A 24382-nucleotide genomic window follows, 5' to 3' on the forward strand; every position below is an offset into this window, starting at 1 on the left:
TGCCTCTAGTTTCCTGCTTGAGTTCACCTGGCTCCCCTTGGTGGTGGCCTCTAACCTGTAAGACAGAATAAACCCTTTCTTTTCCGAGTCACGTTTGGTCATGGCTTTAATTACAGCAAGAGTAAAGCAAACTACGACACATGCAGGAGTCAAAGCCGAATTATATTCACCCCAGGTCGTTATGATCACATCCTGGTGAATACCCTCGTCCTGTAGATGCCAATTTCAAGCTCTTATGGCCTTGTGCATTGAGGATTTTACAAGTTGTTGGCTGTTTCCATAGCTTAAGCTACAAGGATGGAGGTATTCATTGCATCATTTGTTCATCAAGGATTATGACAGGTGCAATGAGGGTTGTAAGAAAGGGGCGGGACACAGCCTTAGTCACCTGACAGTTGGGGTTGGGAAGGGACCTGCCCTCAAAGCTTTTATAATGACTAGAGAACTTCATTCTCTAATAGAGAAGTCACAGTTCGGCAGTTCCACAAGGTCAGCATTTGCCCATGGGAGTGTAGTTATGTGCAGATAACTCACTCTGAAAGTGTGTGTACATGGTCTTGCTGTGCTTTAAGTGTCCAGAATCAAAGAGGTCCCACTTTGATTTTCTTCCCTGGGTGATGATAGATAGATAGATAGATAGATAGATAGATAGATAGATAGATAGATAGATAGAAAGATAGATAGATAGATAGATAGATAGATAGATAGATAGATAGATGATAGATAGATAGAGTGATTTAAAAATATTGGCCAGAGAGGCACCTTAAGAAGTGCTCAACATCATTAGTCATTAGGGAAATGCAAATCAAAACAACCCTGAGATTTACCTTACACCAATCAGAATGGCTAAGGTCAAAAACTCAGGAGAGAGCAGGTGTTGGCGAGGATGTGGAGAAAGAGGAACACTCCTCCACTGCTGGTGGGGCTGTAAGATGGTACAACCACTGTGGAAATCAGTCTGGTGGTTCCTCAGAAAACTGGACATGACACTTCTGGAGGACCCTGCTATACCTCTCCTGGGCATATACCCAAAGGATTCCCCGGCATGCAATAAAGACGCATGCTCCATTATGTTCATAGCAGCCTTATTTATAATAGCCAGAAGCTGGAAAGAACCCAGATGCCCCTCAAAAGAGGAATGGATACAGAAAATGTGGTATATTTACACAATGGAATACTACTCAGCAATTAGAAACAATGAATTCACAAAATTTTTAGGCAAATGGTTTGATCTGGAAAATATCATACTAAGTGAGGTAACCCAGTCACAAAAGAATACACATGGAATGCAATCTCTGATAAGTGGATATTAATTAGCCCAGAAGCCCTGAATACCCAAGGCACAAATCGCATAACAAATGACTCCCATGAAGAAGTATGGAGAAGGTCCTAATCCTGGAAAGGATTGATCTAGCATTGGAGGGGAATATAAGGACAGAGAAAAAAAGGAGGGAGGTGATTGGAGAATGGATGGAGAGAAGAAGGTTTATGGGACATGTGGGGAGGGGGAATCCAGGAAAGGTGAAATCATTTGGAATGTAAACAAAGAATATAGAAAATAAAAATATTAATAAAAATATTGGCCAGTGATACATTAACTGACAAAAGGATATAGGTGATGTATTTGTTGATTCATTAATAAAATAAAGATAGGAGACAGGTGAGCAGCTTGATTAATAGAGCAAACAAATGAATATAGGCAGAGAGATATAATATGCCATAAGTAAATCTGTGTGTGGTATTGTTAGCAAATAGAGATAGAATTGCTGAGGCTAATCAACAATGGCAAATTTGTACTATAGTCGAGACAGTCTTCTGAAAATTAAAATCTATGCATGGCTGCACACTTGGGGATAGTAAGGGTAGCCAGGATGGATGGGCAGGACAGAGAGGGATAGAGGGAGACCAGGAGGGATCTCAGGAGGATCAGCCCCTACTCTTTGATTTTAAAAGCAGTGAACTTTTGTCTTCTTCCAGGAGTGAGTCTGTTTCAGTGACCCCTGTTGCCCAGGCCACGTATGCTCTGCTGAAACCTGGACTGTGGAGAAGAGGTACTGGGGACACAGCTGGTACCTGTTCTGCCCACCTGGGATGTTCTGTTCTGTCTTGGGCCAAGCCACCCCAAGGGGGCCCATGTGCGGGTGAGGGCACTCACAAAAATAGCTAGCAGCCTTGGGGACCTCGGGACCTAAGGGACTGGTATCTTAGAGCCAGATCCAATGAGAAGATGTCACCATAGCCAGTCTTGGACAGATGAGGAAGGATGATGAGGGAGGCTGGAGAATGTTTGGGGTGTGAATGAGGGGTGTCTCACACTGCAGTCATGTCTCAATCAATTTGCATGTCTCAGCCTTCAGGTCTCATGGAGTGGTAAGAAAAGGGAATGGAGACACTAGTAAGGCTAAAGCAGGGGTCCTAATCTGCTCTAAGACTACACTTGGACCAGATGCTCATGATGATCCTGAGGGTCCCCAAGAGTCTCCAGGGTAGAAGTCCTGGCCACTGTAGTTGGCCATAGGCTCTGTAGGACTGTCATTGTCTTGTCATCGACACTTTTGCCTCCTATGGCCACATATGCATTGGAAGATGTGTGAGCTCACTGGGAACAGGTTGGAAGCTTGATACTAAATAGCCTGATCTGGGAGGAAGGTACGATTCAAGCCCACACATTCCCAGCCTGCAGTTTCTTCTACCTTTAAGATTTCTCCAGCCAGGAGAGACACTCACCTCAGGATCCCTTGGAGGACCCCTTCAAGGGCCAGATCCAGGCTGGATCTAGTAAATCACAACCTTCCCTGAGACTCCTCTACCCAGAACACTGTACAATTCACGTCTCTTACTGTGAGTCTCTAAGCTCCAGTGACTACTTACCAAGACCTCCTGTGTGATCACATCTCAGACAACTGAGCAGTCTGGCTCAGAGTGGAGTTTCTGGGCATGACTGACACCTGCTCTCATCCTAAAAATAATCTGCATCATCAGCTCATGCCCTGAAGGGTTGCTCAGATCAGAGAATTCACATTAGTTTTCTGATTATTCTTCAAAAGCAAAATCTCTAAAGTGAAAGGCGTCTTTTTTTATTATAGGAAAAGATGGAGTCATATGATCCCATCTTATGAAGAGTCTGGTCCATCTAGGTCTTTGTGATACTTTTGTGATGGTTTTTTTTTTCCTTTGGAAGGGGTTCAGAATCCAGCTAACTACATGGCCTCAGTGCCATGTGAAAAAGCTGGGTAGACAAAGCCTTCACAGTTCAGAGGAGTTCAGAGGACTGCACTTTGGGGACAGATGCTGTTCTGTAGTCTCTGCCATCTAGTGCTTCTGTCACAGAAAGTGGCACTGGATTAGAGTCACAGGCTGCCCTAGGAAGAAGATTGCTACCTCCCACCCCAACCTCAGTCCATGCATTCTTGGCCCAGGAGAGCTCGAGAAGCAGGATGGTTCCCTGTATGTTGCAAGGTTTAGGAGGTGTTTCACATCTCTCTGTATTTCTGCCTGCCATACTCAGGTGTGATCTATTCTTATACAAACAGATTTCTTCCCCTCTCCCCGCTCTCTCTCATCATGGGTAAGCAACAGTCATAAAAATAGGATCATATAACTCCATCTTTTCCTATTTAAAAAAGGACCCCTTTCACTTTAGAGATTTTGCTTTTGAAGAAGAGTCAGAATAATTATGTGGACTTTCCTCTGTCTAAAAGGATCTGATCAAACCTTTGGGACATGAACTGTTGATACAGAACATTATTAAGGTGAGAGCAGGTTTCAAACATGCCCAGAAGCCACACTCTGTCAGAACTGCCTTATAGCTAGGTTTGGAGTCTTCCACTGTCCTCTACCCTGAGACAGCCAAAACCACCTAAAATGCCCTTCCCAGGGAATGCAGATTCTGGAATATTGTTGTTTTTTCCTCATTTTATGACAAGCAAGCAGGATCAATAACCTTCTAAGAAGGGCACACTTCCCAAGTCCTACCCAACATCACTATGGGCAAGGATCCCTGGTGTGAGAGCCATCCTAGCCTTGAAGAGTTCAGTCAGTCCCTCTAGTCCTTTCACTGACTCCCTTCTGAGATGCATAGATGTGGAGCTGTGGGAGGTACAGGTGGCAGGAGGAAGACTGCTTGCTGTTCTCACCAGTTCTTCACTATCTGGGCAGGAGCTGAGCCTGCTCAACCTGATGTAGGCATCCATGTGACAGCAGAGGACCCCTGTCCTATAGGTCACTTTTGTCCTGTGGGCCTCGGGATGCCCCTACCCTGCCCCGTGGGCACCTTCTCAGATCGGTGAGTACCACTGCCTGTGCCTGGTGTTGGCCCTGGCTTCCTTTCATCCCTGCTTCCCACAAAAATCCAGCCCGCGACATCTTCCAGAAACCTATTGGCTTCAGGTAGTTCAATTCCTCCTGGCTTAGGAGACCAAAATTGTCCTGGGTAGGCAGTAAGCACTGGTCCAGGGTGGATCCCATGGGTTCTTGGGGGCTTTAGATACACCATGCTCAAGAGAGAAAGTCATAAAGGAGTCAAGTCAGATGCCTTCCCAGTGCCTTATTTGAAAACAGAACCTCCCTTCTAAACCTCTAGGAAATTCTAGCCAAGAGCAGAAACTTCAAAGCAAAGGGACAGTTGTTAGCCATTTGGCTGGAGGGACTATAGACATTCTGACTGTAGATGCTAGTGAATTCTGAGTCAATCAATCCCTTGAGTTTGAATTGAGGATAAAAGAGAAAAGATAATTAGGTGCCCATCAGAGAGTTAGAAGGGGGAGAGGGAAAGAGAGATGAAGAAGGAGAGAGAGAAACAGAATACAAGCCTTCTTCTCTGGGCATCTTCCTGATACTACCTGTAAGGAGAAGACAGAATCATGGGGGTCTATTTATGTGAGGGTAATCAGATAGCCTATCCTTCGGGATGGCATCTACTCCCAGAGATACCCAGGCCCCACTGTCCACTATTTTATACCCAGTGTCCCACTGCCCCAATGTTTTTTTTCCTGTTTCCTAGGATGTTTCTCTCCATGTCCTCTGAGTGCCTGCCATGCCCCCCTGGCCATTTCTGTGCTGCCTCTGGCCTTTCTGCTCCCTCAGGACCCTGTGCCCCTGGCTACTTCTGTCTATCAGGAGTCTCCTCTCCAACCCCAACAGGTATGAAACCCCATAGGTCTAAAGGAGCTCTGACCTCACAAGATACCTTGTGGTGGGGAACCCTGGGGGAGGCTTAAGATTGGGGTAACTATGTGCTGGATAATTTGAGGGAAGAAGGGATTTGTATGAATGGAGAGAAGATATAAATCTTTCTACCTCCAGCAGCAGCAACTTGGCTCATGCTTTTCTGCACACATCATACTAGCATCCTGAGAGTTACCTTTCCTCCCGTCTCACCCAGATCCACGGGCTCAGTCATAGACCTGTTGGAAGATAGGCAGAGAAAACTGAGGGTTCCTGGTCAATGACCAAGGTGATGCTCTGTGGATCACATAGAAGCTGAACTGAGCATTCATCCCCACCCAAACTGGGGTCACAGAGGGTATCTTGTGAACAGGTGGGATTTAAGGCGTGACTGTAGGAACACACCATCTACAAGTCCCTGCAAAGTACAGGATAGGTTAAAAGGCGAGGTCTCCAGGGCTGTGTCCAGTTATCTGGTTCCTCACTCAGAGGTTAATTCACTCTGGAATAAGGTTTCCTTTCCTCCTTTATTTTTGAGACTTTCACACATGCATACAATAAAATATGATTTTATTCATCCCTCCTTTCCTCCTCCAAACTCCCTCATATACCCACATCCTTCCAACATAGGCCCTGCTTACAACTTGATTTCATTTTTTAATGAACTAAATCTTAGTTAATGTACATACATGGGTATGTGGTTATCCACTGTAATATGGCTACATCCTCAGAAAACAAAAGCAAAAACTACCAAGAAAACAAAACAAAACAAAAACCCCAACAAATCAAAACAACCTATTTCTCCTCTTCCAATAGCCCCTCAGCAAGGGGTGGGCCTCTGGATCATCTACTGCATTTGAGCTGGGAATTTGGCTGGCTCGATCTTGTGCCAGCAGCCACAGCTGCTAAGTGAATGCAGTCCTGGGGTGCACTAGCCATGTCCAGAAGGAAGCGTCCCACTCTCTCTTTCCCACCCCAGCTCTTCCTTTCTCTGTCTCCTTTTCTGGTGCTCTTTCCTGAGCCTTGGTGGTATGGGGTGGAGCTAGGCTCCTTTTGGGGTGTCTCCATTGCGAAGGAGGCAGAGGGAGTCCAGAATATGGCCATGCACAGAACCTAGCTTAAGCCTTGGGGGGAGAAGGGCCAGCTGAGCCTGGACCAGAGCCCTCCTATCTGGCTTGCCCATCATTCAGAAAACATTCAAGGTGGTATTCCAGCTCCAGTTAGAAAATACAGTTCTGAATGTCATGGGTAGGAAGCCTGGGGTTGGGGGAGTGGGGGTGGGGTGGGGGTAGGGACAATGCTGGTCCCCAGGAAGGCTGCTGAAACAAGATGACAGCCGAAACAGAACCAGCCTCCCTGTTCAGTACAACCGAACATGAAGGTGGTATCCATTTAGTCTCTATCTAGATTGAAGAACTCGGAGAGTAACCTCAGAGAAAACTCGGGATGTCAAAGCGTAACTCTGAGCCAGGGAGAGCAGGGACAGGTTCAGAGGATGCCAACACACCATTGGCACCTTGCATCCTAAGATTGGCCATCACTGTCCTGTGCACTTGCCATGGAGAGAGAAGATCTGAGGCTCTCGCACACACAATGCATTAGAGAACAAATGCTATTTGGTCTGTGGGGAGATGCAGAGAGAATGGTTATTGGTAGTGTTGTCCTCAAAATCACCCTTAGGCCCTCTAACCTGAACCCAAGGCTACACTGGGTCCTGGTGTCACAAAGTCACCCCAGGTTCTATTGTGACCAAGACTTAGACCTCATATATGTGTGTGTGTGTGTGTGTGTGTGTGTGTGTGTATGTGTATATATATATATATATATATATATATATATATATATATATATATATATATATATATATATATATATATCCCTTCCCCAACAGGCCTCTCAGGGCATGGAGGACCCTGTCCCCAAGGGCACTTTTGCCCCCGTGGGACCAGCCTCCCACAGCCCTGTCGTGCAGGCTCCTATGGCTTCCTGCCTGGCCAGGCTTCCTGCTTCTCCTGCCCCGCTGGCTATTACTGCCCTGAGAACATCACCAGCTACAGTAGATACCCATGTCCTGCAGGTTTCTACTGCCCACGAGGTAAGTGCATGGGGCACAGCCTCTGGAGCCAGGATGCCAGCAAGAGGCAGCAAAGGGTGTCTAGGCTCAATTCACAGCACTGTACTATCCAGTCCAATGCCTCGTGGGCAAGGTGCCCTGGGGAACCAGGAGAAACTATCTCTGAACTCTGCTTTTTAGGTACCAAGCATGCCACCCAGTTCCCCTGTCCTAGGGGCTACTACAACCCAGACCCACTGACCCACAGCCTGGACAGCTGCCTGCCCTGTCCACCAGGTCACTACTGTGGTCAAGAGAATCTGACGAAGCCATCAGGGCCCTGTGATGCAGGTTTGGTTCTCCCATGCGGGTTCTAATAAGCCCCTATTCACCCCCATGCTTCCCTCTTCTGCCCCATGCTTGAGGTCAACAACATAATACTCAGAGCAGTTATTGGGATGATGGGTCATGTAACTTGTTGAGGTTGGGTTTGATCCCCACCTAGGCTGGTACTGTGTGTCAGCGGCGTGGACTGCTCGCCCCTTCGACTTGGACAACTACACCAGCACGAACTGCCTGTGTCCTGCCACTGCCACAGGGGGAAAGTGTCCAGCTGGCTCCTACTGCCCTGAGGGCAGCCCAGAGCCCAAGCCCTGCCCACCAGGCTCCTTCTGTGCCACCTCAGGTAAGAGTCAATTATGCTGGGCCCAGAGAGAAGTGGGACAGTCCCCTTTCCCAGCTCTGGACGTATGGTGTAGTCAGATGGAAACTGTCAGTCTGCAGACTCAGGTGTGTGTTACCTTGTCCTAAGCTGGGGGAGTCTCAGCTCATTTGAGGCACTGCAGATAATGGTGAGGCAAGACTCAATCTTCTGTCTACTGAACTTAATCCTCTATTTCAGCCCTGTGGCTGACTGGATGTGAACCTCAGACCCTGTGTGACTGAGAGGAGTAACTATGTCACAGTCTCTGCTGTGAAAAAAAAGGCTGTCTGCAACATAGCTTAGCTTCATGGGTCCCAGGGCAGGGCTGATATTATGCATATTAGTTAATCTTCTCAGAGTGGTGACCAACTACCTGGGGGGGGGGAGAGCTTAGAACTAACACAGAAGAGAACCCCTTAAGGGCAGTAATTGTGGAGAGCCTTCTGCTAAGGGAGCTCTTGTTCATGTATACCATGGGGTCCACACAGGAGCATATTGGAAGAACTTTCTAACATTCCTCAGAGCAAGCATGCACACACAAAGTGCAGTAGGGAGGTCACTGCAAGAAAACTCGTTAAAAGTCAATACAACACAGTGTGAGCTCCATGGCTCACAGGGCCACACCTGTAAGACTTGGTGGGATTCACATGGACTGTAATTGTGGTCTCGGTGTGAAATGTCCCCCATAAGGAACTCTTGGTTCCTAGGTGGGTTGAGCTGTTTGGGATGATTGTAGAACCTTTAGGAGATGGAGTCTTTTGAGGAAGTAGGCCATTAGAGTCAGGCCTTGGGGCTTTTATAGCTCAGCTCTACATCATGTCCACTCTCTGATTCCTTACTACAGAGGCAATGTGTCCATCCAGCCTGCTCCATTCCCAGCTATCTCATCCTCCCTGCCCTGGGGAATGTATCCCTTCAAACTGTGAGCCAGAATAAACACCTCCATTAAACTGATTGTTGGGTATTTTGTCAGAGGAGTGTGAAAAGTCCTGAATACATTAAAGACAGGAATCTTCAGAGTCACTGGCCCTGTGGTGACCACAGAAGTCCTCACTCTGAGGAGATATCAATCTCAGTGTCAATGGAGCTCCGAAACATGTGAATCCTGGGAAATCCCTCTGTGTAGGAATTCCTTTATTTATTTCTAAATGAATAAAGCCCACATTTATTCTTGAATGATGGAAAAAACACATTAAATCTGTTAAAAGAAATAGTTGGCTATAGTCAATAGAACTAGTGACAGATTATCTTGTTTGAATATAAATTTAAACAAATATTTTCAAGTCAATTCTAATAATAATGCATAAAATCATGGATGTTCTTCTACCAGCTGAATGATTTCTGGCACCTTCTCCCAATAATCACTTTTGTGTGGAGAAAAAAAAATGTTTTTCACATAGTAATGACGAAAAATAAAAAGGAAAAAAATGGGTACCATCTAAACCTTTCAGTAGGAAAAATAAAAAGGTATTTTGTTTAGTTATACAATGAAGTTTTCTAAATCTATTAAACTTAAGAAACCAGAACTGCATTTATTGACATGCATTTTTCTTTTTCCTTTAATTGAAAATAAATTCTTTTCTCTTAAAATATATCCTAATTATAGCTTCCCCTCCCTGTATTTCTCCCAGTTCCTCTCTCCCTCCCTCTCCTCTGGATCCACTCCCTTTCTGTATCTCAGAAAAGAATAGGCTTCTAAGCGTTGGCAACCAACCATAGCAAAATAAAATTTAAAAGGATGAGGTAAAAGTTGGCCATGGCAACCCAACAGGAAAAAAAGAGTCTCAAGTCAGAAGCCTCATAAAAAATGTGACGCTAACAGCTATAATATATATGCAGAGGATCTGTTGTAGATCCTGTGCTGGCTCTCTCTGTCTCTGTGAACTCATGTCTGCCTTGCTTAGTTGATTCAGAGTGTCATGTTCTCCTGGTGTCTTCCATCTCCTCTTCTTATAATCTCTGCAGCATTCCCTAAGCACCGAGGGTTGTGTTGTGTTGGAGACCTCCCATTCAGGTTCTCTCTCTCTCTGCGTAATGTCTAGATGTGCGTCTCTGCATCTGTTCTTATCTGCTGCCAGAGGAAGTCTCTCTGATGATGATTGGATAAGGGATTGATCTATGAGAACAGCAGAATGTCATTAGGAGCTGTTTCAGTGATATATTTGTTTTTAGACTAGCAATCTTAGTTTTGCCCTAGGCTATTGAGCTGTCTCATCTCTGCTTCTTGGTTACCCTAGCAGTGTCAGGTGTGGGTTCCTTCTGTGGCATTGGCCTTAAATTAAATCTGACATTGGTTGGCTACTCTCACAAGTTCTATGGCATATTTTACAGACAAGACTGATTAGAGGCCAAAGGTTTTGTGACTGTGTTAGTATCTAAATTTCAATAACTCACAGAATACCTTCCCACACCAAAGAGACTAGGATGTAGGGGTGGAGGCTTCATGTGGGCACCATCTCCACTCCTCAGTGTTCAGTACATTCTGTGCATCCTAACCTCAGCAATGAGGTCCCACTGTCAGTAGCAGAGAACAACCCTTTGTCTTAGTAACAGCCTAGGTTGTTTGGGACAACCCTTGACAAACAGCTCAACTGAATGCAACCCAGTTCTACCACTGAAAGCCTCACCTGGCAACAAGAGATGGTTTGTTGAGACTACATATCCCCATTATTAGGAGTCCTCATTAGGATCAGCCTAGAGAATGTGAGAAGATTTTTTTTATCAACACTACGTCCAAAAGAGGACTAATATCCAAAACATATAACGAATTCAAGAAATTAGATGTCAAGAAAACAAATAATCCAATTAAAAATGGGGTACAGATCAAAACAGACTTCTCAATAGAGAATAAATGTGGGCTTTATTCATTTAGAAATAAATAAATGACTGAGAAACACAGAAATGTTCAACATCTTTGGTCATCAGGGAAACTCAAATTCAAATCAAAACTACTTTGAGATTTTATCTTATACCTGTCAGAATGGCTAAGAACAATAACATGAGTGACATCTCATACTGGCAAGGATATGGAGCGAGGTGACATCCCTCCATTGCTAATGAGAGTATAAATTTGTATAGCCAGTATAGAAATCAATATGGCAGTTTTCTCAAAAAGCTGGGAATTGATCTAACTCAGGACCCAGTTATATCACTCTTGGGCATATACCCAAAGGATGTTTTACTCTACGACAAGGGACAAGGACATTGGCTCAATCATGTTCACTGAAGCTCTATTCATAGTAGTCAGACACTGGAAACAACAACCTAAATGTGTCCCAACAGAAGAATGGATAAAGAAAATGTGCTACATTTATATAACAGTGTTACTCTGCTGTTAAAAAAAATGACATCATGAAATTTGTAGGCAAATGGATGGAACTAGAAAAAAGAAATCATCCTGAGTGAGGTAACACAGACCCAGGAAGATAAATATGGTATGTATTCAATTATCAGTGGCCATTAGCTGTTAAGTTAATGATAATCAAGCTACAGTCCATAGACTCAGAGAAGTTAGGTAAAGACGAGGGCTCTCGGGAGACACACAGATCTCCCTAGCAGGGGGAAATAGACTCGATTTTATAGGTAGACTGAGAGAAGGCAGGGATGTGAGCAAGGAAACTTGGGTGAGGGGGCTATGAGGTACACGGAGAGTATGGTCAGAAATGGGGGGTGGTGTGAAAACTTAGTGCAGCGGAAACTTCCTGGAATCTATGAATTTCCTTGGTGTCTGTTATTATGCAGTAAGGGAGTTTTAAACACATCTTTGAGATGATAATTCAGATTTCCCAAATGACTCATTCTTATACATAGGTAGCATAATGCTGGTTAGGGAGATTTCAGATGTGGACCCTGGAAACAGTAACAAGAAGTGGAAAAAAAAAACACCCTACTCCGGTGGATAGATCCTCAGGAAGATGGAGGCAGTATTCATCACTGATGAAAATCTGTACTATGGAACTTTGCCTCTCAAGAATAGAAAAAAAACAGACTGGATATGGCCAGCTCTCTGTAATGTCAGCACTCAGGGAAGGCAGGAGGCTTTCAAGCTATAGACCAGCCTATAGTGAGATCCTGACCTGCACCTCTAAAGGCAATCAAAACACCTGCCAAGAATGTTTCTTTGGGGGAAGGACAGTTTATCATTGCTCAGTTAGCCACTTGGTTTTGGTGAAGTTCCAAGGAATTTACAAACATTACAATCAGTCAGAAAATAATCCTGAAAGCCGGGAAATGGGGAGCACCCCCATGACGTGTCCTAACTGTTATAGTGCTGGTTGCATGTCTACCCTAGTAAGAAGCATCCCTGCAAATGAAATAAATAGGTGATTTCTGATATTTAGAGCAGCTCAAGGGAAGACTTATTTGGCCTCACTGAAGCTACTAACCATCATAGCAGCAGGGAACAGCTCACAGATATGGTAATGGGAGCAGAGAGAACTAGATATGTGACATCAGCAAACAGGGAACAGACGGACACTGGAGCTATTGGGCTGGACTGTGGCCTTCAAGGCCCGTCCACTTCCAATGACCTCCTCCAGATCAGCTTTACCTCCTAAAGGTTCCAGAACCTCCCCAAACAGTGCCACCAAGTATTCAAGCAATGAACTGATGTTGGGGGTGGAGGGGAGAGCATTTACATCAAAATCATAATAATACCAGGCTCCTCACAGGCTCTGTATCAGATCGGTTCAGATTCATCATAGACTGTAGTTTTATCCTGGGGTATGGGGTGATGTCAGTTCCAGTTAGGAATTCAAGACATATCTTGAGGTCTTGTTTTGTTTGTGTATTTGTTTGTTTTTGTTTATTTGAGGTGTGATTCCACTGTGTGACTGTCATAAGCCTCAGACTTTCAGTCCTAAAACCCCTGAGAGCTAAGATTAAAGCATACACTACCATTTTAAAGAAACCTGATCAGTCCTGCTTCTTCTTACCCCCAGGCCTCTCCACACCCACTGGGTCCTGCCAGGCTGGTTACTTCTGCATAGGAGGCTCTGAGTCCCCAGCTCCAGTGGATGAGGTGACAGGGGGGCCCTGCCCCCCAGGATCCTTTTGCCGTGAGTGTCCCCTTTCTTGGCCCTAGCTTTGACCCTATCCTTTTGTCTGCTGATAAATCTGAATCTTGGGTTGGTCTGGATGTGAGGAGGAAGCCAGAGGAAAAGAAGTGCGTGCTTAGCAGTGATTGGGCCAGAGTGGAGAAGCCTTGGGTGGGGGGTGGCGATTAGAGGACACATGAACCTGCGCAGTGACAATTTGAGTGGTTTTGTTTGGAGGGCTAAGAATAATGGCAGTGGCCTGCTTGCTCTCGGACCCAGCTTGATCAGCTCTCAATGGTGTGAGCACTGGTGAGTGTTCCGTAGCTCAGAGGGGAATGCTGTGGGTATCTCTCTATGTGCTGCCGAGGGGTCAGAGAGCTGGGTCAGCAGAAGTTGGGCAGTGGCAGATCCTGAAGTTCTGTGGGTCACAGGGCATCCCATGCTTCGAGGCCCTGTGAGGAGTCTGTGCTCCTGAACCCATACCTTCCTTGTGCCCTCAGCCGCAGCATCACACAAGCCGACACCCTGCCCGGTGGGCACCTTCTCCAGCCTCCCAGAGCAGACCACATCTTCCACATGCCAGGCCTGTCCATCCGGCTTCTACTGCAAGGAGGCGGGGCTCCAGGCTCCCAGTGGGTGGTGCCCAGCGGGTAAGAGGAGAGATGGAAAGTGGGAAAGGAAAAGGGCAGTGCAAGCCCAGGGGGCAACTTTCTCAGTCCAGAACCCCAGTGCCTTTTGGCAGCAGACAATGCCAGGGCAAAGAGTCCCAGGTTGAGGGAGGGGCCATCCTTCCTCAGTAGTCTTCACTTCTTCCAGGCTATTACTGTGACTCCAGCACTGGACCAGTCCAGGACTTCAGCTTGTATCCATGTCCTCTTGGGTATTACTGTCCTGTGGGCACAACCAAGGCCATGCACCACAGCTGCCCAGTGGGCACCTATGGTCCTCGAAAAGGTTTAACAAGCATCACCGAGTGCCAGCTTTGTCCTGCTGGGAAGTTCTGCTCACTGGCTGGAATCTCAGCTCCCACAGGTACAGAGCAGGGTCTTTTGGGGACACAGAAGGCCATGGGAAGCTGTGGACTTGAATAGGGACAAATGGTGGTAAAGTATCTGTTAGATAAACTACTGAGTCCTCAACATTGAGTTGGAACAGCCAGTGTGTGGGCTGGACAAGGGTGTGTGTGCTCACTGCTTCCAGAGACAATGGGAATGATGGATGCCAGCATGCTCCCGCATCCCTATCCCAGGGATCAGGTCTCTGCCTGGTTCTGGAAAGATTCTCAGGAATGGTGACATCATACAGACTGGGAAGTTGTCCATCACTGCACCCTTCTCTAAGACACAGCAGTGTCTAGCTTTAGACACACTTGCAGAGAAATAGCCACTCACTTCACATTATCCTTGAGGACCTTAGAACCTCTGTCCCATGCCTCCAGTGTGCTGATTTGAGAGCAGGTGGCTTCTGTATGAAATGGATTCATTAGAGACACATAGGCCTGGTCACTGATGTCTCTGAGGAGGTCACCTCTCAAATTGGGATCTGACCTCAAAAAGTTTCGAAGGCACTTTGGTGCTAATTCAGGAAGAAGGTCCTTGAAGACCTGAATCCCCAGTGCTCCATGTCACACTGTCTCTGCTGACCAGACATCCTCTTTCCAGGAGTCTGTGCTGCAGGGCACTGGTGCAAAGCAGGATCTTCCAGCAAATATCCCACAGACGGGGCTGGGGGCTTCCGCTGCCCTCCAGGACACTACTGTCTTGAAGGTACTTTCAGCCCCAATGGCACCATAGTTACTCTGGGAGAAAGAGGAGGCCCCTTTCTTCCAAGTCCCCCTGCTCCCCTCAGATGTTGTTTCTTGCTCCTCAAAGGCCATATTAGCTCTTTCTTTTATCCATCACTAAACTATATGCTTGAACATAGGATTTTTTGCTATAACTGCTACCTCTCACCAAACCGATGCTGCCATCTTCAAACCCTTCCAGATATTAATCGTATGAGAGCTGCCTGGGCATGGACGAGCCTGTGACACTAATTTTCTGCAGCCTCCTCATGTTTCAGCAGCTTCTACCCAGGAGGCCTATCCAGGCCTGGGTATCCCTCTCTCCCAGGCTAGACAGCAAATGGCATGGCCTTCTAGTGCCCTGTACCACGTCCTTTTTTTGATTTTCTCACTTCCCACTTTGCTTCAGTGAAGGTAACCAGAAATTCCACAACTAAAGCGTCCCTCCTCTGGCCACTGAGGAAGAATCCTTGTCTTGGTTTGTGGGGAGGGGCCATCCCAGGGCACCAGAAGCCTGGGGCATCATGGCTACTTCTCTAAGTCTTTGGTTCTGCAGGCACTCCAGTCCCAGCCCCATGCCCACCTGGAACTTGGTCTTCAGAAGGAACCAGAGCCCCAGAGGGATGCCACCAGTGCTCCGTCATCGGACAACTCTGCCCCGGGGGCCTTCTGCCAACCTGGCCAGCATCCAGTTACCTAGGGTAAACATAACGCTCCTCTCCCAGATCTGGGATTAGAAGGGGGTTGTGTGCACTTGCCCAGGAGTTTGCTTCACCTGGAGGCGCGCCATACAGAAAGCAAGAAGAAGCCTCTGCAGGGTCGCTGAGGAGGGACCACCCACTGCCCTTCAGGGTCTGTAGGCCACATGCAGACCTGCAGAGCTCAAGCCAAGCCAAGCCCCAAAGCCATCAGACAAGCTCACTAGGGATTTCAGGGAGCAGACTATGGCGCCAGCCACATCCCTGCTTCCTTACAGACTCAGTAGAGCCAGACAGAGGTCCAAGGCTCTGATTAGGGATGGACCAGAGGGCAAGCAATGAATGTCCCAGTCACAGACTGATCTGGGTTCCCAAGCTCTGCTCAGGGTCAGCTCCTGCCCTAGGCTGCATGTTACTCCAACACTGTTCTTAACTAAAGACTTTTTATTTTCTTATACTTGTCCAGTGTCCCCTGCACTGGAGGGACTGTCCCTGCTATTCTTATGGAGAGTCTCTCTGGGAGACCTTGCCTTTCTGGACACTTCTGTCCTTGGGGAATGGCAGATATCACTCCTTGTCCTCCTGGCTCCTACGCCTCCCACACTGCCACCACGGAATGTCTCATCTGCCCCAGTGGCCACTACTGTGTTCCAGGGATGAGGCCACAGCTGTGCCCCAGAGGTTAGTGAGCATCCCACAGTCCTGCTGACTTGTCCAAGGAACCTCTGGCCAGAGGATGGGGAGGAGCTATGGGCAGTTAGGCCTCTCACGTCCATCAGGCCTTGTTTGAGCTCTGAGGCACCTACAGCCTTGGCTGTATGCTCTCATAACAGCACACACTCCCTGAATTTGAGGTGCTCACGTGGTGTGGGTAGAAGCTGCTAACAGGCCAAGCCTCTGGGCTGCCTATACTCCCCCCCCCCCGCCCCCTCCCTCCCCACAAGAGAATTCTTTCCTCAGCCTACCCTTCAGCTCTGCTCCATCCACAGGCTTCTACTGTTCTGAAGGCACTGGCTTAGATTGGCAGCCCTGTCCCCCAGGCACCTATGGCTCCGAACCAGGGCTGAGCAGCCTGTCAGCCTGCCGAGCTTGTGATGGGGGCAGGTTTTGTCCCAGGGCCAACGCCACAGAGGCTGATGGGCAGTGCTGGGAGGGCTTCTTCTGCACCAGAGGCTCAACACGACCCAACCCAGAGGCTGGCACTGAAGGTATCCCATACATTCCTACTTTTTGAACCCCATTTAGAAAGTTGGTGTGTGTAGATTCTCCTATTCTTTCATTGGTCAACTCAAAAGAGACAGATTCTTCTGTTCTGACCTGTATAGCAGGCTTTTTGTTTTAGGTCAAGCTCCTAGGTTTCCATCTCATGGTTGCATGAAACTGTGGCCCAGGGATGAACTGGGGTCTGGCTTGGAGCCATGTCACCTACTCCCCAATCCTGGGCAGAGCCCACAAAGATGCTCTGTGTTGCAGACTAAGGTTAGCCAAAGCAAATTTTCTTGGCTAAAAGTTCTCAGCCAGACTGAATCACCAGGAATGCTGAATCACACACTCAGAACAGGGCAGGGCATCAAATCGGAGTGCCAGTCACTATCGTCAACCTACACATGGCTCTCATGTATAGCCAAGGAACCACCACGGTTGTTAGAATCTTCTAGTATCATCTCCTTTGAAATCCATGTGACAAGTGTCAGTGAGACACTCAGTTTCCCATGTATTCTTTGAAAAAAGGACAGATTCCTCTCTCCCATTAAACCACTTTCTGCAGACAATTTAGACAAGGTTCAGAAAGCAAACGCCCCATGCCTGGTGGCACACAAGCTAATACTGGACTGGGCAACTAGGCAACTGGTACATTCTGAAGTCCCATTTGCTTTCCATCCTCCTCCAAGGGTCACTCTATGTCGCTGACAGGTAGAGACAAGGACATTCTCTCCATACATAGTTCATTCTCTCGGCTCTAAAGGCAAGGTCTGCTAGAAAACAGCCAAAAAATAGCCAATTCCTAAGCCCAGCCACCCATTAGTGACCATGTGTGCTAGGTGAGGAAAGGTAAGGGACAAACAACAGCCAGGCAGCTCAGAAACGATCCTGTACCAGGAACTCAAGGGAAGCTACTGGGAGTGGCTGCCTTCTAGTATTTAAGCATCCTTCCCATTGATGAGACTGCCCTGAATCTTGGTTCCAGAGAATGCTGGCCCTTGTCCTCCTGGACACTACTGCCCTAGAGGTTCAGCTATACCCCAGCCTTGCCCACCTGGGACCTTTGGACCTTGGAGTAAGCTTGGATCGGAGGTAGGGAAACCACAACCTGGTCAAAGAGCAGGTGTTGGGTGGGCTCTGTTTAATCAGACCACACTGACCCCCAAAGCAAAGATTTCTACTGGCACTGGAGATCAGAGTCATTTGGCAAGATGTCTTCCTTCCTCAGGTTATTCCCAAAATTACTTCCCAGGGAAGCTTGTCCTGGCAACTTCATCTACCATTTTCCTGACTGCTGTCCCGTTTCCTCTCTCTACAACACAAGCAGCACAAATCCAGGGGGGGCTGACTTGATCATTGCCGTAGTTAGAGTGGCTCCCAACCTGCATGTGCCTGATTTGGCACAGCTATGAGTTGGAGACTGAAACCTCAGGGAGATTTGGGAGGGTGGAAAGCCCTGGTGGCCATCAGAGACGCCTGAGGAGCTGAGCACTTCCTGATGCTTCTTGGTCAGAAAACAAGGGTGCCTGGAAGAACGGAAGGAGGGAGAGACAGAGAAAGGACAGCATGCTGACTGAACAGTTCAGAGAGTAAAGATATACTTGCCAACAAGAAACTTGTTAGATGGTCGCAGTCTCACAGAGACAGGATGACCTGGAGGCAGTAGGCTTCTGTTCTAAGAATGTGCCAGCAGAGAGCCATGAGCATTTGCTGGGAGGAAGGTTGCTTGTGATAAGCAAGAAGCCAGCGGTGGGGTGGGGCTCGAGTCTCTCAGCAAGCCTTCGAAGACTATCTGAAGTTACCCTTGTTTCCCTGTTCCATAATGAATTGAGTCATGGATGTCTCCTTCACTCCAAGGTTTCTGTGACAGGGAGAAGTCACAGAAGAATTCCGATCCTCCCCTGAGCCCGTTGTTTCTCTGTCTTGACATTTCTCTTGGCTGTTTCCCCATCTTTTGCTCTCCCTGTTGGTTATCAGTGGTGGGTCACTCCTAACTTTTCCTGCAGGCTGCTTGCTCTCCATGTCTGCCTGGCCATTACTGTGCCTCTGCTGGCCTTTCTCAACCTTCTGGGCTCTGCAGTGAAGGCTTCTTCTGCCTCCAGGGAGCCCTAGTCTCCAACAACTCACTGGAGGATGGAACCAGTGGCCCGTGTCCGGCAGGTACTCCCTAGGGGTAAAGGAAAAGTCTGAGAAGGTTAGAATGAGAAAACTTCTAAGTGAAAACTCACACTCCCCCTATGCCTGCCACCCAGCAGAGATCAAGGCCTTAGGGGACCAACACATGTGTCTGGGCCCTACAACGGCTTGAGTTCTGACTGTGGCTGCTCTGTGCAGGGTGATAGGCTGTCCTGAGCCATATCTATACTGTCTACTTCCTTTTCAGGACACTTCTGCCCATCAGGCACTGGCTTGCCAAAGCCATGTCCAGCTGGTACCCACAATGCCCTAGTTGCTCAGGGCCACTGCAAACCCTGCCCTCAGGGGTGAGTTTTGAGAAATTTCCCTGGGGACCTTCTAGTCTCTGTGCATACAATTTACATTCTTGCTTCAGGGGGTAGCTAAACGGGCTGGTGCTAATCCCTTCAGTCCAAGGCTTCTTCTGTACCTGGAAGATCACATGAGTCTTTGTGACAGCTTTGTGGAGTATTACTGTGCTGTTTCATATCTCAAATACAAGTCTGTTTATTTACCATTTATTTATGCCATTTGCCTCCTCGAATGCCAAATCCTTAGCAATGGACTATGCAGGGTCGCATACCAAGCCATGACTTGGGAAACCAATAGTGTAAATCTAATGTAGTCTCTAACTGCCATCAGGATGCAGGGCTACCTGCCCTCTGAACCTTCCTCCCTTCCTCTACAGCTTCTTTTGCCCAGCCAACACCTCTTCTGTGGCAGGGAATGAGTGTCCTGCTGGCCATTACTGCCCAGCCTCCAGTACTTTTGATACTCAGTTCCCCTGTCCCCGGGGCACGTACAAGCCACACAGAGGAGGAGCCCATCGGTCAGACTGTAGCCCCTGTGAACCAGGTAAGGGTCAGGGACTCAGAGATCTCCCTTTGCTATCCTGACTATATTAGGCCATGCCCTCCCTTATCCAATGTGTCTGTGCCCAAGGCATGGCTCCAGTGAAACCCAAGAGTATCTTAGGAAACTGGCCCTGAAGGGAGGTACCCAAGCCCTCCATCTCTTATCTTTTCTAGGGTCCTACTGTCTCCTGCCTGGGTTGGTCACCCCATCGGGGTTCTGTAGTGCTGGGTTCTACTGCAATCATGGAGCGTCTGTCCCGAATCCCACTGATGGGATTTCAGGAGACCTTTGTCCTGCAGGTCACTTCTGTCCTCAGGGAAGCCCCCATCCTGTTCCATGTGGCCCTGGTAGGTCTCTCGGGGATGAGGTCTGCTCTAAGCCCTTAGAGACAAGAGGAGCTGGGGCCTGACCTTAGAGGTCTCTGGGGAAAGGACATTGAAGAAACTCTTCAGGAAGCAGGAGCTAGTCAGCACAGGAGTAGTGTGGTGTTGGCTCTGCTGGCAGATAGCTGCGAGGAAAGAAGCTCTGGTCTCTCCAGAGCTGAGTGGATGGTGAGTTTTGGTGACCTGAGAAGAACCACACAGGGTGGGCCAGGAGTTTTGTCAAAGCAGGAACTCTCTTTAATGAGGTAGAAATTTGCTTATATAGACAAGGCAAAGAGATGGGGATAGGGGGTATGGAGTGAGATGATGTGGGGATGGTGTGAGATGGTGAGGGATATGGGGTGACTTCACGGGGCCTATGAAGATTTTTGACATCAGTGGTAGCTAGACAGAGGTGATTCTTCTAGGCCATGTTGAGGCATTCTCAAGTGTAGGTGAATGACTGTTCTCAAGAATTAAGCCAGGCTTGGGTTTGTCTTCAAGGCCCAAAACAAGGCCAAGTAGGGCCCAACAGTGTGGTATGTGTGGATTGTAGGGATGTCTCTTCGAGTGATCTAAGAAATGGCCGGGCATTTGAATGGAGGTGGCAGAAATGGGAGATTACAGAGACACTGCACAGAATGAGGGAGGGTATCATCTGAGCCCAATCCCCAGCCCTCAAGTTCACAAGTCCTCTCTGTGTGATACTGAGAAAACAAAACAGAACAGTGACTATCATGAGACCACGAGTCTCTATCTGAGACACTCCCTGTTCCAGCTCCCAGTGTGTGCACCCACAGGCTTCCTCCTGAGCACACCAGGTGCTACATCTGTGAAGGACTGCCAACCATGCCCAGCGGGATGGTTCTGCTCCCAGGCTGGCCTGAGCTCCCCAGAGGCCCTGTGTGAAGGAGGCTGGTTCTGTCCTAGGGCCTCGATCTCTGGACACAATCCAGGTAAGGACAGGCCCTCCTAAACATTCTCAGAAGGGAGAAGAATAAGTTCTTGAGGGAGATGCTCTATGGGTATCCCCGAGATCAGCTCCCCTGGCTCCTGGACTGTGGATGATCATGCATGAACCCGGCTCCTACCCTCTGAGTTCAGTGGGCCTCCTGCCCTCAGAGCTCAGTGCCCTCTTGGAAAGGGAGGTGAGGATTTGGGGATGACAGAAGGAAATGGAGGAGTCCAGAAATACTTAAAAGAAAATTAGTTAAAGATGGAACATTCTGTGCTTCAGGGAAGGGGATTAAAGTATTCCAGGATCACACAAAACAGTTCCAGTGAGACAAGAACTAGGCAGAGAATGGAATGAGATATGATCTCGGGGTCTGCACTGTTCTGTCTCTTAGGGACTGTTCAAAGAAAATCTTTGACAAATTAAGATTAATGGAGATGATTTGATTTATAAATTGAGCAGTCAGCAGAATCAAACATTCTGAGAGGATCATGGGACTATGGCCTGGTAGACTTTTGCCTTCTATTCTATTCATTTGGATTGGCTGTTATCAGTTGTTAGGACTATAATTATGACAGAATTATTTAGGGTTCCCTCTCTTTTTATATCAGAATGAGTAGAAAGTTGGTCCAGTCTATAGTGCTCAGTCTCTTTCTGACATGCTCTTCTGCAACCAAGGAATTTTGGAGTAAAGTCACAGCTGGCTCCTGGGACCTGTGGTGTGTAGTCTGAGAGCTGTTAGGAGTAAATTCTCCAGATAAGGTCAATACAAAGAGGGGAAACAGGCTGAGAAGTCTGACAGAAGCCAAGGTTGTATGCCAAGGTCTTATGTGTCATTGGAAGACATGGGTTGTGTAATTCATAGAACAGTCATCGGTGTATCAGTTAAATAACTTTGAAGGACTATGAAGAAGTCTCCTCCCAGAAGGGGCACTCAGATACCTACACGGTCCAAGCAGATGTGAAATGTACCAGTAGGCTGGGCTGGAACAAATAACACCCATCAAGACACAAGAAAGCAGCAAAGGGACAGTGCATAAAAGATGAAATGGCTGTACAAGGCCAACCAGCCTGGGATGACAGCTCTGTTCCTTCCATGTAGGATTGCCACACTGTTAAAGGAGACAGAGGAGGGGACTGAGCCCGTGTTTTACTGAGTTCCAATCTCACAGCACCACAGGATGCAGCTCCATGAAACTGTGTCCTGGCCTCAGACTGCCGTGCTCCAATAGCTAGAGGACCGGAAGTCCTGATTCATACATCACAAACCCAGAGCATAGCCCATCTAAACGGGCATCTCCAGAAAGAGTGTCATTAAATGTCCTGGAGAGAAATAAAGGATATGTGTGAAAAAGAAAATTGCATAATAAAGAGAAAGTTCTAGACTTGGCTTTTTCTCACCAAGGCTAAAACATCTCAAGTGGCTCCAAAAGTTGAAGCTTACTTCAGACTGGAACTAGTCCCCTCATGGGGAGCCACAGGACTGTGACAGACAGAGGGCACACTCACCCACAGAGGTGCACCAGGAGGGCCTGAGGTGTCCTAGGTCAGAAGGGTGTCACACATACAGCCACACTGATGTAGAGGGAGCAAGAATAGCTATGGCTAGAGTGAGGAAGCCTCCAAGAGGAGCACCCTTCTCCCTTTGCTTTTCCAGATACCATTTGTCCTCCAGGGCACTCTTGTCCCCCTGGCAGCCTAGAGCCTCGAGCCTGTCCCCCTGGGCAGTATCAAGATGAACCCGGACAGAGCTTCTGCAAGATGTGCCCTGCTGGGAAGTAAGAGCTCTTAACATCTCTTTTCTGTCTAGTGGTATCTGGCTTATCCTACCTTCCCTGAAGGGCTAATCCTATATAGACTGATCACTAAGCCCAGGACCCCTACCCTATCACCAAACACCCCAAAGCCATGCATGGCCTTGGAAAGCTGCAGGTTCATGCATACAGATGGGGTTACGGTAATTTTATGTCTTCCTAAATCCTGTGTCCCAGAGGCTTCCTTCCTTGGAGAAAGAACCTCAGCTTCTAGACGATGATAACTCTTTCACACCTAATACCAAGCTACTGTTTCACAGGTTCTGTCCCTTAGGTTTGTTGGAGCCAGGAACCAGAACAGTGAGGCCAGTGGATTGTCCTGCTGGATACTACTGTCCTTTGGGTACTCAGAACCCTACCCAGCACCCATGTCCTGGGGGAACCTTCCGAGAGACGCCTGGAGCACGCAGCACCAAGGACTGCAGACTCTGTCCTGCAGGACAATTCTGTACTGACTCAGGTTACCAATGCTAGATCTTAGACCTTGCCATGTCATTATCTAACCCACAGGCTTAATATGCCCCAGGCCTGCCTATAGGGGACATCCCAGGTTACATGTCCCCTGTGGCAGGCACTTTTCAAGATGTGAGTAAGCTAGCAGTAGGTAGGAAGGACAGGAGATCTTATACTGGGGAGGAAATGGGAGAAAAGGAGGACATCTCAAGACCAAAGTCCTGGGAGAAGAACTCATGTAGGATCAGGGATCAGGACTGAGCTAGAAACTGGGAAGGGCACAGTGATGGGCATGTGGAAGGGAGGGTGACTTTGAGAGGGACATTTGTCACTTAGTTGTCTGTCTAATCTATTTAATAAACTTCATGCAACAAGGTACCGCAAGAAGGTAAGTGTGCTGCTAAAAAGAAAGAAGCCCTAAAGACAACTGGTATGTGACATCAGAGTCAGGCTGGGGACATGGAATGTCAACCTAGCCCCTATCCATAGGCAGCCCTCTGCTCACTGCAGCCCCGCATCCTGACCTGTCACCCAGGGTCCTAGAGTAGCACACAATCCCATGGAGGAGCTGAGACAGAGAAACCGAGCTACAGAGCTGGGAGAGGCTGAAGATTCAGGAGAGGATGCAAAGCTAGGATCTAGGAGAGGCCTCAGAGAAAGAGGTTCCAGAGCCAAGGAGACACGGAGCCTGAAAAGGTCACAAAGCCAGGAGGGAACACGGAGCCAGGAAGAGACGCAAGAAACGGGCCGTCAAGCCCCATGTCTTGTCTTACACTCCATGACACTATTCCTTCAAGCATAGGCTGGGGCCAGCCAGAGTGTCTCCATTCCTCTCTACAGGGACTGGGAAACGCTTCCCTGATGGGCCGTGCTTAGCAGGATATTACTGTCCCCCTGGCCAGACCTCAGCCAGCCCCATGTCTTTCCGGTGTCCCCGGGGTTTCTACTGTCCTGAGGGATCATCCCAGCCAAAGGCCTGTGGAAATGGAACCTTTCAGCCCCAGGAGGCTCAGGGCTCTTGTGATCTCTGCCCCATGGGGTTCTACTGTGAAGTCTCCAGCACAGGTAGGTTCTGGACACTAACAGATGATCTTTCAGTGTGCTGATCACTACAAACTTAATTGAT

The sequence above is a fragment of the Apodemus sylvaticus genome, chromosome 8, assembly GCF_947179515.1.
Source record: "Apodemus sylvaticus chromosome 8, mApoSyl1.1, whole genome shotgun sequence".
NCBI classification, from domain to species: domain Eukaryota; kingdom Metazoa; phylum Chordata; class Mammalia; order Rodentia; family Muridae; genus Apodemus; species Apodemus sylvaticus.